Source organism: Macrobrachium nipponense, chromosome 13 (assembly GCF_015104395.2).
Source record: "Macrobrachium nipponense isolate FS-2020 chromosome 13, ASM1510439v2, whole genome shotgun sequence".
In the NCBI taxonomy this organism is placed as follows: Eukaryota; Metazoa; Arthropoda; class Malacostraca; order Decapoda; family Palaemonidae; genus Macrobrachium; species Macrobrachium nipponense.
The window spans coordinates 26,559,735-26,574,844 of NC_087206.1; the positions used below are offsets into that span (position 1 = coordinate 26,559,735).

Consider the following 15,110-nt stretch of genomic DNA (forward strand, 5'->3'; position numbering starts at 1 on the left):
GATAACATATGAATTTCGTTAAACAAATACAGCATTAAAGGAAATGTGATAACGTAATGACACGACAGGGATCTCAGATATGGCGAGACATGTAGCTTAAAGAGGATGAAAAGGAGAAGAAAAAAGAAAGACAGCTTATGAATGGCATAACATACAAAAATTCCAACAAGAGAAAACTTTGGGGTTTATATCGAAGAAAACGTATCGTATACTTTGCGGAACATTATGACCGGAAGTATCGATCAAAATTATGAAAGAAACTATAGTAGATTCACATCAACTGTGCATTTGATGTCTAGGCCAGTCCCTTTCGACGCTCCTGATTGGTTGTTGATAAGCCAATCGCAAGGCTGGAAACTCTCAGTCTCTCTTGAGCGTTCACATGGGTAGGATCTATGTTTCACCTATCCTGAGGGATACGTCTTTCAAAAGGATCCCTCAGGAGAGGTGGAACATGCATCATGCCTATGTGAACTCTCGAGAGAGACTGAGAGTTTCCAGCCCTGTGATTGGCTTATCAACAATCAATCAGGAGCGTCGTAAGGGACTGGCCTAGACATCAAATGCAGGAATGTGAATCTACTATAGTACTCACTTCGTAAACGTAGCTCGAAATGGCTGTCCATTATTCACAGCCTTCATTTGTTTCCCCCTTATCGCAAGCCTGACGCTTCATTCCTTTACCTCCCTCATAATCATCATTATCATGATCCGTGCAGCCAGTTCGCGCATGCTCTCGTTTACATGCATCGTAAAGACGTGTTTACGCATGAATCACGAACTGTTTGTTTATCTTAAAAGGGAGATTGTTTTCGCTCAATTAATCACTTGCTTATGTACATGGGCTTCGGTTACATCCATCGGGCTGTCGGTGTTGTTCGGGCGGCTTTTGAGCTCAGATAGGAAGAGTTTGCGCAGGCGCATTGAGAGGTCGTTTCCTTGCTTGTGGTGCGTGTGATTAATGCAGTTATTTGTTTCCATAACTGAATTATTTTGTGAAATTTACATATTTCAGGAACGTAATTTTGATTAAAGATGGATTGGAATGATTATACGTGATTAGATATAATGGTTTCGTTTTAAATGTTTGTTATAAGTCATTTTACCAATTATATTTTAATTTTAGTTTCTTGGTACTGTATAATGATATAATTCAACAATTCAGTTATTTCTTTCATATTCATTAAGCCTTTAATTGTTATTATTCCACACCCGTAACACTGCAAAGAACTTTTGAGTTTTATCACTTTAGACATTGCTATTCTCTTCATCGAGAGTGTCTGCTTTTTTAAAAAATGTTCTTCTTGTTCATGAAAATTAAAATGAAACCAAATACCTTCAGCAGATAATTACACATCATTCAAAATACTTGTCATTATTTTAAAGAATCGCTTGTTATCAAGGAAACCCCTTTGTGTTTGTGTAGATAATGTCCTTTTTTCTGACAGACAGAATTTTTAAACGAACAGACTTTATTCAGATTCATTCTTTTCAAAAAAGTGAATTTTTTCGCGAAAACTATCGTTAAGTGAAGACGTTCAATTTGTCTAGAAAGTACTTGATATTTTGACTCATATTTCATTCATAAACGAGGATTTTAATGGCATCGTTGTTCTATTCAGGAAAACGTCTTTTATTCAGGGAAAATCAGTTTGTTAGAGTAAAAAAAAAATGTGCTATTGTTTGTAAATTACTATTTTTATTATTTGGAAGTCCCTGTTATTCAATAGAAAATTGATTTAAACGAAATGCGAAATGAACAGCAAGATGGCATATGTTTTCTTAGTTACAATATGTATCGTAACTTTTAGTTACAAAATCTTTTCCTGTTTTTTTTATATAGTTATATGTAACTTAAGGAATGGAAAGGAAGTAGCCAAGCTCTCTCTCTCTCTCTCTCTCTCTCTCTCTCTCTCTCTCTCTGTATATATATATATATATTATATATATATATATAATATATATATATATTATAATATATATTATATTATATATATAATATATTCATATATATATTATATATACACATACACCTCAGAGCGACCGTCAGCGACACACACACACACACACACATAGAGGCAGCAGAGCAGCAGAGAGACGACAGCAGCCCACTGGAAAATCTCCTGTCATGAAACCCGACTCCAGATATCGCTGGGATCATGTGTGTCGGTTGGGGGAGGGAGGAGGGTGGCACTACTCATGGGGAGGGATGCCAAGGGGGTTAGGTGAAGGTATGATGTGGGTGGGGCGTGGGGAATGGTGGCTGTGTTGTCTAGGAACGCAAATATATCGAGTGCGTGTGCGGGCTTTTGGAAAGATGTTGGTAACAACTGCTCATGGTTTTTATGCTTTAAGCGGATGGATTTTCTGAAAAGTATTGCGCACGCGTCTCCATGATTGTTTCTATGTCTGTAATAAGCATTGTTTGGAAAGTTACTGTAGAACTCGTACGATTTATTGAGTAAATATGTATGTGTGTGTGTGTGTGTTGGACACCTGCGGTTGGATGGAGTTGTGCTGGGGGGTTGGGGGCGTGTTGTTAGTTGACATAACTCCGTGGTGGAGAGCGAAACCGTATTCGGGAGGTATAAGACTGGAGATCCTCCCGCCGCTCACCAGTCGACCTATCTTTGAAGGCTGACCAAATAACGGCAGTGGTCAACAAAAGGAAGTAGGACTGGCAACTTCATCTGTAACAACTTGCTTGAGATATATATCTATATATATATATAATATAATATATATATAATAATTATATATATTATATTATATATGCATGTGTAATGTGTGCGTGTACATATGGGATGAGGTTGCTAGCTCCATGCTCTTCTTTATTTGTATGGAAATTACGACAAGTGCCCTATTCAAAGTTGAAGTCGACCAAAGCATAATGAACTTGTAAAGGAACTTGCTTAAAAGACCTCTCCTCCCTTTCTTTGGTGGGTTAAAGTTGTGAACAGATTTACGGGGACCATTATAAAAATTGCACACACATATATGTATATATACAGTTATATATAACATATATGTATATATATGTGTGATTGTATATCTATGAATATTTATATAATATATATATATATATATATATATATATATATATATATATATATATAAAGTTGTGTATTGTGTATGTATTGGAAAAGCATACGAATGAATATATTTACAGACACACATGCACTCATTGATATGCACTGTATACTTGTACTACTAGACTTCTAGATAGGCCGATAGTGAGAGAGAAAGAGAGGGGATCGCGACCAGATGCGAGATATACGGAGAACTGGCGTAAGCCTCAAGAACCACACTCGATGAACTAAAAGTGTCTGGAAAAGTAACAGTATAAAAAGACAGAAGAAAACTGAAGGAAACGAAGCTTGTAGGCTGTTCGACTTATTAGCGATAAAGAAAAAGCGTCGGCTCCTTTCAAAGGAGTTAGAAGATGAAGAAGAGGAATGTCCAAGAAAGATGTCTTCTAAGATAAGAGGAGAAGAAAGAGAAGCACGTGAATAAAAAGATGGAGGGAAGGGCCCAAATAATTTTGAGAGACAGGGAGAGAGAGAGACAGAGAGAGACAGACAGACAGACAGACAGACAGGCAGAGAGAGAGAGACAGAGAGAGAGAGAGCACAACGAACGAGATAAGATAGAGGGAAGAGATATGCAACTCGCACAGGAAGAAAAAAAAAGTAAAAAGAAGAAAAATACAGAGGTCGAAGACAAAACAGATAAGGAAAAAGAAAAGAATGAAGATAAAAGTAACCAAACAGAAGCCTAAAAAAGCCGAAGAAGAACGTCTGAGAAAGAATGAGACGAGAAGGAAGAAGGAAAAGAAAAAAGTTGCTCTGGTTTGAAAGATAAAAGCTACATAATGGCTTCTGTTACACGAGCCATTTTAGGCATAGCGCTTAGTCCCTTTTTTTATTTTCTCATTTGTGTTTTATTATGGATTGAAAGGGCAGCTTAACTAAGTTTTCAAGTTGATGGATCACTTGTATCTTTCATTGTTTTTCCTCGAAGGTGATACGTTAATATTTTAAACTTTAAATTATGCCATGGATTTTTTTTCTCGCTGTGGTGGACCAACAGGTTCAGATCCTTTCGTCTTTTAATCTAAATTTCACCTGAATTATGAGCCAGAAGGAGAAGTTCCCTATTATTTAATATAGTATGTGTGTAATATTATATATAATATATATATATATATATTTATATATATATATATATATATATAAACATGTACATACGTGTGTGTGTGTGTTTAAATAGATGGTTTGTGTGTACTTATTCAGAATAATCTAAGTCTTTTGTTACGGAAGAGCTTGACCTACCTCTGATGTAACACAAGCTTGATATAGAAATAGATTAATGCGCAGAATAAACTGATACGTTAATTTTACGGACGAGCTATTTTATTTCTTCCGTGTTTAGGATAACCTCTGTCATTTATGGTCGCATCCTTGACGACGCCACGCAAGTGTGACCAACAGACAAACAGACGAAAGGGAAAAATGCACATTAATTAATTACTTTTAACTTGATGCTGATGCTGTTTTGACAGTGACGTCAGCGCCTTATTAAAAAAAGAGGAGGCGTTTGTGTGCACTCCCGGGGGAGTTCTGAAGAATACAGGCGGCGCCGTTGATGCAGCAGCTAATGTATGCGGACAAATATTTTGCTTAAGTGTCGTTTGCTTCTGAATGCCAGCGGAGCAGTTCGCCGAGCTGAGAGGTCCTGACGTTTAGGATATTGTTTTGGCCCGCTTAGGAGAGATTAAGCTAATTGCAGGATTGGATACTTTCGTTGGTAAACGCGTTCGTGACTTTAGGGGTTTGATATTTGTTACGAAGCAAATCGCCAAGAAGTGCTTTGATTGCAACAACAAATGTGTTTACCTACGATAGAACGAAAGACTAAAAGACAAAGTATTTTGCACAGATAGCAATGTATACCTGTAAAATATTCATTAAGATTTAAACAAATTGTTTACATCCACCCAGGTAGTCTTTTATATTGCATTAGTGTTAATCTATGACCCATAAATTTGTAGTATCAGCCAGTTGGGATGCGGGTCGATGGTGAAATAACTCAGCAGGAACATGATGGGAAAAGGTTATGAGTCACTCATTCATAGCTATGATTTATTTGGATGGGCACCATGGATGGTCTCGGATACAAACAAATCAGAGGACCCATATTATGGGAATACAGCTGGATGCCACAACTGTGCATTGTTTAGTGATTCCTAGGTATCAGTATTGAATGAAGAAACAGAGTATTCATTCGTCCGCTTTACTTCCCGTAGGGGGTTAGTGCCGTCAGTGCACTTCACGTGGTGCACTGTAGGCATTACTTAAGGGCCTTTGCAGCGTCCCTTGGCCCCTAGCTGCAACTCTTTCATTCTTTTAACTGCACCTCCGTTCATATTCTCTTTCTTCCATCTGACTTTCCACCCTCTCTCATCATTGTTTCATTGTGCAGCTGAGAGGTTTTACTCCTGTCACCCGTTTCAAACCCTTTTACTGTTATTTTCCTTTTCGCTCAAGATCTATGTTCTATTCTATTCTTCTTTGCTGGATTTACAACCCGTAAGGGATTAAGCATTCAGTAAGTATTCTTGTTATCCTCTAACCGTAAATTAGGGTTTTCATTAAATGGCATGCTTTCGTAAAGAACAAAAGCTCTAGGGAAATAAATTGCTTTGTAATTTTAAACAGACACAGAACCTTGTTAGTGGATAAATTATACCTTTATATTATGTTATACTACTACACACAAACATACACACACACACATATATATATTATATATATATATATATATATATATATATATATATATATGTATATATATGATATATATCGGGTTGGTATAAGAAACATCAGAATATGAGTGATCAACATATTCCGACCCAGAACCACGTTCAGATGCAGCGTAGCAACAGAAACATAGTCATCTTTTTTTATATCATCTTGCTTGCGATATGTTGATGTTATATAAGTCGTCTGACTTTACCTCCGGCAAGGAAGGAAAAAGACATGTCTTTGCTTCGGTTTCTTTGTTTCTCATTTGCCTAAGTTTGCTTTTCTGAGAGAGCAGTTCTGGCGTGTCTGTTATTAAGGTTATTACGCCTTAAAGAATTTATGCGTCGAGTATGGCAAAACTTCGTGAAAGGTGACCCTTGTGATTGGTGGTAAGCGATTAAATTTTTGGAGATCCTTTCTTTGTAAGGTTAGGGTGGGATGTGAGGATTACTCAGCCTTGGTGGAGGTTTGCCGTGTCCGATTTCTTGTATTTATGACGGAACGGATAATTGTTGCAGTGCCGTGGACACTGAAACGTTGAGCGAGTCGTGGCAGCTCTCTTTAATTGTTTCGAAATATTAGATTGTTATTTATTATGTAGAAAAGATTTTACGCGTACATTTGATTTATCAATGAGTTTCACCTGTAATTTAAGTTATTACACTTTTCGTATCCGTTTTTCTTTTGTTTTGCACATTCTTATATTCAAGTGTGTGAACGGTAGCGAATTAGATTTTGACAAATGCCATAAGGTTGCGCATTATTAATAATGATATTAGTACTTAATGTAAGAATGTTACGGGTCCTTTATAGCAACATCATTATTATTATAAGTTTTTGCCGTTTCATGCAGGAAATGCTAAAGCGTGAACGCCCAGGAGGGCTTCAAGTCTAATGGTGCCCAAATACGGAAAATATTATTTGCTTATGAATTGGTGTTCGCACATTACCTGCTGCCCCGCCTGTGCTGTTGCCACTAAGTTGATTCCGCATTTTACTTCGATGCAAAGGGATGGATTGAATTCTCTTTTTTTCCATATTCTTTAATTTATCTGCTGCTAAGCTTCGGAATTCCATTCTTGCATTAAGTTGGAGTCGGCCACAGGGCTGAAAAAAAAAAATTGCTTGGAAGTCGTGTTTTCGAGAATCACCCAATGTAAGTTTCTCGTACAATTCACTTACAGGATGTGGGGTTTCTTTCCTTCTCTGTCCTAGTTCACTTAAGATACTCTTCTACATTTTATTTAGAGTACGAGCTTGTCAAAGCAGCCGTGTTCGCCTCGGTATAAGTATTATTTTCTAGGAATAGAAGGACCTAGTGTAATGAAAGATTATTAGCAATATTAACTTTCAAGATTAATACTTAACGTCTAGTATGTTTGAGGTTTTCAACATTTATGTATATAAAAACACACTTGTTTGTCGAGCGTATAAACCGAGGCGTTTTGCCTTCAGCATGCCTGAGTGATTTAAATATCTGTTGATATTCACGCCCACGTCTTGTGATATTGCAAGATATTTCCTTTTAATGGCATGCAAGAATTTTTTTCTTGTACTTGACAGCAAACGTGAGAATTCCGACCGTGTTAGGTGGCAGCAGAGGTCGGCCGTGTCCAATGTTTTCGGGGAGCTTGTCGCTGAGGCTACCACGATTTGTAAGTCAAGTCCTTTATCTCTCTCTCTCTCTCTCTCTCTCTCTCTCTCTCTCTAAGTACGTTCGCTGTGAAGAGATGTATTCATTTTACTTCCCATCTGAACAAGTCTCTCTCTCTCTCTCTCTCTCTCTCTCTCTCTCTCTCTCTCTCTCTCTCTCTCTATATATATATATTATATATATATATATATATATATATATATATATATATATATATATATATATATATATATATATAGTATATATCTCACATCTTTAGAAGGCTTGAAATCATGAAAACGTTTTGGAAATCTGAGCGATTTCTTAAGAGTAATCTGAGAATGAGATGCGATTGTCGTTGATTCAGATATGTTCCGTTGCGGAGAGATGCAGCATCCGGCTTGCATGGGGCTGGCGACCTCATCCCGAGAGACACGAGAAACCTGAGGGATGTACCCTTCCGGTGTGCCTTCCTCCAAAAGCTAATGCTGCCAGTGTTAATGATATTGCTGCTGTTTTGAAAAGATACGTATCAACATCTTGTTAGCATGACTTTCGTTTCCATCTTTAAATATTTAATGGGTTGAGTTTCATAAAATTTCTTGCTGTGTTACGATTCTTAATGTCATATATTATTATTATTATTATTATTATTATTATTATTGTTGTTGTTGTTGTTGTTGTTGTTGTTGTTGTTGTACGACTATATATTTTTACGTATAAAATTCGTCCTTGAAGGTTCTGAATTCGTCCATTGTTGCCGTTCGAGATGTATTTTCTCGTTCTGTGTTTATTCTCGGTCCATTTCCTCAGCATCGAGAGCAGACAACAGACATGGCATGGCATAAAAGAACCGAAAGCACTGAATGACGTCATCTCCTCGTCGCCATAACAGCATTCCTCGAAGTCGGGTTACACATTTAGGTAGGAGAAAAAATAATGGCTTTGATGTTTGTTTGTCAGCAGACTGCTCAGCAGCGTACATTGACTCGATGTGTCTGAGGTCGGGCCTTACTGTGACCCATGGCCGTTTGGTCACACTTACGTGACATCCAGGCATAATATGGATTAAAAAAAAAATTAATAGCAGGCCAGGCTATATTGTGGCAACTGTCAAGGCGAAGAAAATAAGAAGTGTGAATGAGATGGTTGGGTTTTGACTCCGAGGGAAGGTTAGAAAAGAACTCGTGTATGTCATCATGGTTCCTGAAGTATAGAGTCGACCCGGTTGACTAACTCTGTGTTTTTATGTAACAAATGTCTCTAGAAAGAGATAAGAGAAGAAGGGTGTAGAGTGGGAAGCTCTCAATGCCTCCTATTAGAAGGAAGTGTATATGAAACAGGAAACTGAAACGGTAAAATCATTCCAAAGCTTATGCATTTGATGGGAATACAAAAAGGGGGTGGGGAGCGGGTTGATTATTATTTGCTACGAGACAAAATACATTCTAGGAAAATTCCTATTTTGCACCATGCATTTTGCTTAAGTATTCACTTATAACAATTTTGTGCCTTCATTCTTGGCATTTTAGTAATGGTCTCTTTCATAAGTCTTAATATTTTTAATGATTTAAACTTAATAGTACTTAGTGGAGCTACATGACTAAATCTCGTGGAGTGGGATTTTGTCCCTTTCTAAATATATAAGATCTAAACTTGATATACAAATGTAATTTCTAGAAGTATGTTCAGGCGAAGTCCATCCCAATACGGGTAACAGGTATGTAGGCGTGAAGTAGTTCGACAGTAAAGACAGCATCCAAACAGTCTTGTCCGGTTAATTCTCAAACCCATACCGCTGGACATTACTTTAATCGAACTTCAAATGCCTAAACACTTGTCTATAATGTTTTCCTGCTAAAAAGAACTCAAAGGTTAAAAAAAATAAAGAAAAAACAACAAGTTAAGCATGAACGCTGAATTGCGTATTCAGTAACTAAGTATGTAATTACTCTGCCGACCCAATTCAGGAAATTTGAAGTTATTTACTTTGCTAAGCCATAGAAGCAGAACGATATCTGTATGTTGAAACCTCTCGAAACCACACATATATTCATTGATTGACTGAACATGGGGTTTGTTGAGGAGGGGGTTGGTTTGCTTGTCTTCGGACTCTGTAGATGTCTAGTAGAGGTAATCCCTAGCACTAGTGGGATCACTTCCCTCTTTTCGATACATAAAATCTCGGGTTTTATTTCACTGTGACACGTGACTTAAGACTATGATAAGAATTTCCATATAACTCCTACTGGCCGTAAAGTTAAAAAGAATAAAATATTCTCTTCACTCTGGGAACCTATTTTTAAGACATGACATTTTGTAATAACCTAGGCTTGCCCTCATTGAGGTTTCTTTCAATTATATTTTCTTGATGGCTCATCTTTGCTGTTAATGTATTTATTTATTTTTCTTATGCCTACTTTTGTAGCAGTAGCTTTCACTGCTACTTTAAGGGAGCCCCTCGTGGCCGTGATCTCCCGCAGGGCCAATCATTAGGTCCGCATTGTCTCCTTCGGATCCTGGGGGTCCGCCATTTCATGACTGGACCCTCTCGCGTGTTTGGGCAATTATACCTGCAGTAACTGCCTGTTAATTTGTCTGTAATCCAGACATACGGACTTCGTATCCGGAGTTCCAGCTGCGGCAATTAATCGGACCGTGCCAGACTGACCCTAAAAAAGTTAATCAGTCGAAGTCGAGGTCAAAGGTCGTGCAGGTACTCACATTGATGCCTTACATCTACAACCGTGCAAGTGGCGAACTATATATTGGTTGATATATCTAAGTGTTTTCTTCGTTATTTCTCAACCTCTTCATATGTGTGTGTACACACACACACACACACACACACACACACACACACACACACACACACACACACATATATATATATATATATATATATATATATATATATATATATATATATACATATATATATTAAGAAATCACAAAAGTAAGCACGTAATTTTGTTTATTAGTTGAAGCCACTGGGAAAATTTAAGAAAGAAAAGACAAAGTGTCAAGTACTTTCGTGTATTTAACTTTGTGCCCCAAAGATGTGTTAAATACACGAAAGTACTTGGCACTCTGTCTTTTCTTTTTATTAAAGGACATTTGTAGCTCGATGTATGTATATGAATCACGGTTATGTGATAAAATTCATATTTACATATATGTATATATATATATATATATATATATATATATATATATATGTGTGTGTGTGTGTGTGTGTGTGTGTGTGTGCGCGCGTGTGATTGTGTCCATGTCTTCTTTTGTTTTATGTAATTGTTATTTTTCTCTGTAGCGTACTTTGCTTGTGTTTTATTTTTATTTATTTGGGAATTATGTATTTTGTATCTTGTTTAGGAGGCTGTAACGATTGGATGTCTTACTCTCCCTCGCCTGCTTGACCTCCCTACCACTTACAACTGTAGTTGCTAGAATATTTCTCCAGTTAAAGATCTCGGTCATACTAATGGGTATGTTTACTTCTGATTTCCGGTACAGATAGCCCTGGGTCTTGGGTATGCTTGCCACACAGGAACTGGTTAAGTTGTTCGTTTTTATTCATGGGATTGTAAATAATGCTGATACATACATCCTGTCTGAATAAGTAAGCATATTTGGAAATGTATTTGCATACTGGCAGCCTAGTAACCGCAGAGATGGAATCGTACTTCTCCTGTGGGTGTGTGCGTCGACATTTTTAGTCCCCAGTGAGAATGAACTGAGATAAACATCTTCCTGCTTTTTGCCCTTTTCTCCGCTTACCCTTTTCCCTCTACCGCCACCTATTATTCCTCCTCCTCCTCCTCCCACTTTTCTTTCTCTGCGGAAAATAGACAAGAACTTTTTTTTTTTTGACGTAGTGATTGGAATTTGATTGCAGCCCCTTCACCTGTGTCTAAACCTTTATTGTTTATGTTTTTTCAAAGGAGTTCTTTCAAATTCGTAATTTTGCATGATGCTGGTTTCTCGAGAACCCCAGACCCCCTAATCCTCCCTTGTCTTTATTGCAGGGGGAAACCTCGCGAGTTTTCAGTTTCTTCTAAAGTTTTTCCACTATGGTGATGCCGGTTTTGTTACTCCCCGAAGGAGATACCATGAATTTTTTTATTTTTTTTATTTATTTTTTTGGGGGGGTAAGGTGGGACTGTACAGGGTCAATGTTGCATCAAAGGTTTTATTTAGGTGTAGGTTTTGTTTTGTTATTCTTTCTTTCCCATTTTATGTTGCATGCATTCACGTGCATCGATTAATTTTTATTGAATAATTTCCAAGAAAATATAAGTTTTTACAACTTTAAGAATTGAATTTACTAGAAATGATATGCAGGTAATTTATGATTTGCAAGAACATCACAACTAACCACCAAACAGTAAATGAGGTTCTTTACAAGTTTAAATAACGCTTATGAGTCTTTTTTTTTATTCATTTATTTATTTATTTTTGTTTTCATAAATGTAAGACGTTAACCCTTCGTTCAAACCCTTCTATTTTATCCGGGAAGGGTTCTAAATTTGTTAAAGACCCCCATTTGGCTCCATTCAGTAAGTCCTGACGTCCATGAATGCTGAAGACACCGTGTATGGGTTGGGGGGGGGGGGGGGGGGGGGGGGGGGAGGGGGGGGGGGGGGGCGTGGGTGGGATTTTCCATATGTTTATCTATAGGTTATACAAATATTTTATTTTTCTTTCGGGAGGTTTAGGGAAAAATTGATAATTCACATACGATTGAATTTATTATGAATGAAATTTCCAGTGAGTGTAATCTTTACACTCACATGCATGAAAAGGTTCTTATGGGTAATAAAGGCAATATATACTCTAGTCGTTTTGCAACATCTAACTGAATTAATATGACCTTTTTTCGTATTTGTATCATTGACTTTTAAGCACTCTACTTACAGTTTGGAGGTTTTACTTGAAATTTGCAGTTTTTAGAATTTCAGAGTACCCAGGATTTATTGTTAGTAGTTTTTGCTTACCTTTTCATGAGGATGTTGAACATATATATATATATATATATATATATATTATATATATATATATATATATATATATATATACATATGCATATACATACACACACACACACACACACACACATATATATATATATATATATATATATATATATATATATATATATATATATATATATGAGATGAAATGTCTGAACTGCTGACAATTAATATATGCAAGAGGCTGCTGTGTTAACATCCTCTATACATGACGAATGAAATAAGTCTCCTGACAGTAGTTGATGAGATTTTTAGGGGAACAGGGTCCGGGAGAGATTCTATCTCGTACATTTTAATTGACATTAATTGCGAGACGGAATCCCGATTGGATGAGGCTGAAGTGTGTTGTGCATAACAACTGGCTGATTGATTGATAAAAAGCACTCCTGCCGAGGTGCACTGGCTGCATGCTAAAAGGAAAAGGCTGTAAGGTTCGGGGGCGGGGGCCGGGAGGGAGGGGAAAGAGGGAGGAGCGGTGTAAGACGAAGAAATAGAAAGAAGAGAAGGGGAAGAAAGCGAAGTATGAAGAGGAAAGGTAAGAGTATACCTTCGAGGAAAGTGACGTAGGAGGCGGGGAATTTGTAGGGAAAGAGCAGGAAGAAGGAAGAGATGGGACACGTAGAAAGGTTTAGAAGGATGAGGGAAGAAGATAGAACATGAATGGGTGATGAAAGGGGAATGAGTGGATAAAACGAAGGAGAAGATTGCTTGACTGATGTATTTCTCTAAACTGACGTTGGTGGAACTGATGATTAAACTTGATGATTTACTTCTTCAAATTGACGTTGGTAGAAGTGATAAATAAACTTGAAAGTCAACAGGAGGAAGAAGCAAAGCTCGGAAATGGCTTTGTTATTCAGTCTTCCAACGAAAAGGACAAGACATGTCGTAAATGTGCTTTTGACCAGGGTTTCTCTACCTGGGGTAAATTACCCCGAGTGGGGTAATTTGGCTTTTATGTGGGGTAATTGGCAGACAGAGGGCGACCAAGAACAACAAAATGTCCAAAATAGAATCATACCCCTTTTGTTAGGTCCTAGACTAGGCCAGGCTGAATCTGTCCTTTTTATTCAAGTCATTTACTTCTCTACACATACTTCATTCAGATTTATTATACATTTTTAAAGCAAACTTTTTTACCATTTCCTGTGCTAAAATTATGAGATCAGAGTTTGAGGTCATGTTAATTCTTATCAGTGATCTCCTAGAAATAACTATTGATTTTAGTAAATGTGAATTAAGTCTTACATTCTAACTAAATCTAAATATCAGAATGTTATGAAGGTTTTCGACAAACTTGCATAGCACAAAATGCTGTGCCTATGAATTCTCTCTCTCTCTCTCTCTCTCTCTCTCTCTCTCTCTCTCTCTCTTCTCTCTCTCTCTTAACAGGGTTGGAATTATTGTATATTAGAAATCCTTCATAACCTTATCCACACTGTAGTTCTTTTCTTAAGAGGATTGAAACGGTTGTCACTTTTACGTAATCCGTACGATCATTTGTAATAATTTTCCCGAGAGAAATATACCTTTTATATGTAATATAATAGCCTATTATCATACACAATTCAAATTACCTTCTTCGCGGACCTTTTGAGTGACACTGAAACTTAACGAGTGGGAGCGATTGTCAAACGTCGACTTGACGTGTCTCTTTGCCCGCCGAAGATGGTCGAAGGTTCGCTAATGGATGTTGCTGTTCATTTCGTACCTGAAGAAAAGGCATTGTCGGAAATTTCTTTTGTGTTGGCTTGATGCCCTGCCATGGGACGAAAGAAAAAAAATGTCTGTGGTGTATGTATTTGTGTGTGGGTGCTTGTGTTTGTGTATATATGTAGGCACACACTATATATATAAAATGTTTGTATGTGTATTATGTATATATAAACGTTGGAAAGATACACCGTAATAGAGAGTAGTGTTAATAGGAAATATTTGTACTGTTAGAAAAACTACCCTTCACTGAACTTGCTCTGTTCCCGGGTTATCCCTTCAAAGCTATTTGCAATTCCATCATTTCTCAATTTTTCATTTGCATTTAATTGCATTTTGCGCCCTATCGTCTTTAATTGCGAGGCAATCAACATTAATATAGATATAGCCCCAATTAGGAATGAACCCTCATTTTTGCATTTCTCTTCAAACATATTTTTGTATTACATAGAGAAATGACGTTCGTAGATTTGTTACCAATAGCTGCAATCTTACCGTTAAAATTATATATATATAGATATATTATATATATATTATATATATCATATATATATATATATATATATATATATATATCATATATATATATTATATATTGCTTCAGTTTTTTAAGAGGACTGACATATTCGTTTATTTCTATCTAGTGTATATATTAGTTTCCTATCTAGAATATTTGTCATCATAGTTACTCATAAATGAGTTATTTTATTTTTGTTTGAGGGATTTTCTCCATTTCACAGTTATTAAAGTTTTTCCATCAGTTCTAATTCAAGTCCCTCTCAACCGGTTTTTATAGTTATGTTATTTTTTGCATTAATTTATTTGCATGTCCGCTTCTCAAATAATTATTTCATATTGCAGTCTGACGCATTTTCAATTAGTTTCATGTCTCTCATGAGTCAACTCTATTTTTATCCGGGCACCTTCATG

At 36.8% G+C, this 15,110-nt stretch overlaps 1 protein-coding gene across 2 annotated transcripts in view; it reads left to right on the forward strand.

Annotated features, from left to right (window-relative positions):
* LOC135225699 (extracellular matrix organizing protein FRAS1-like) overlaps positions 1–15,110 on the forward strand; it is a 409,627-nt gene that overhangs the window by 168,424 nt on the left and 226,093 nt on the right. The gene's annotated exons all lie outside the window — the stretch shown is intronic.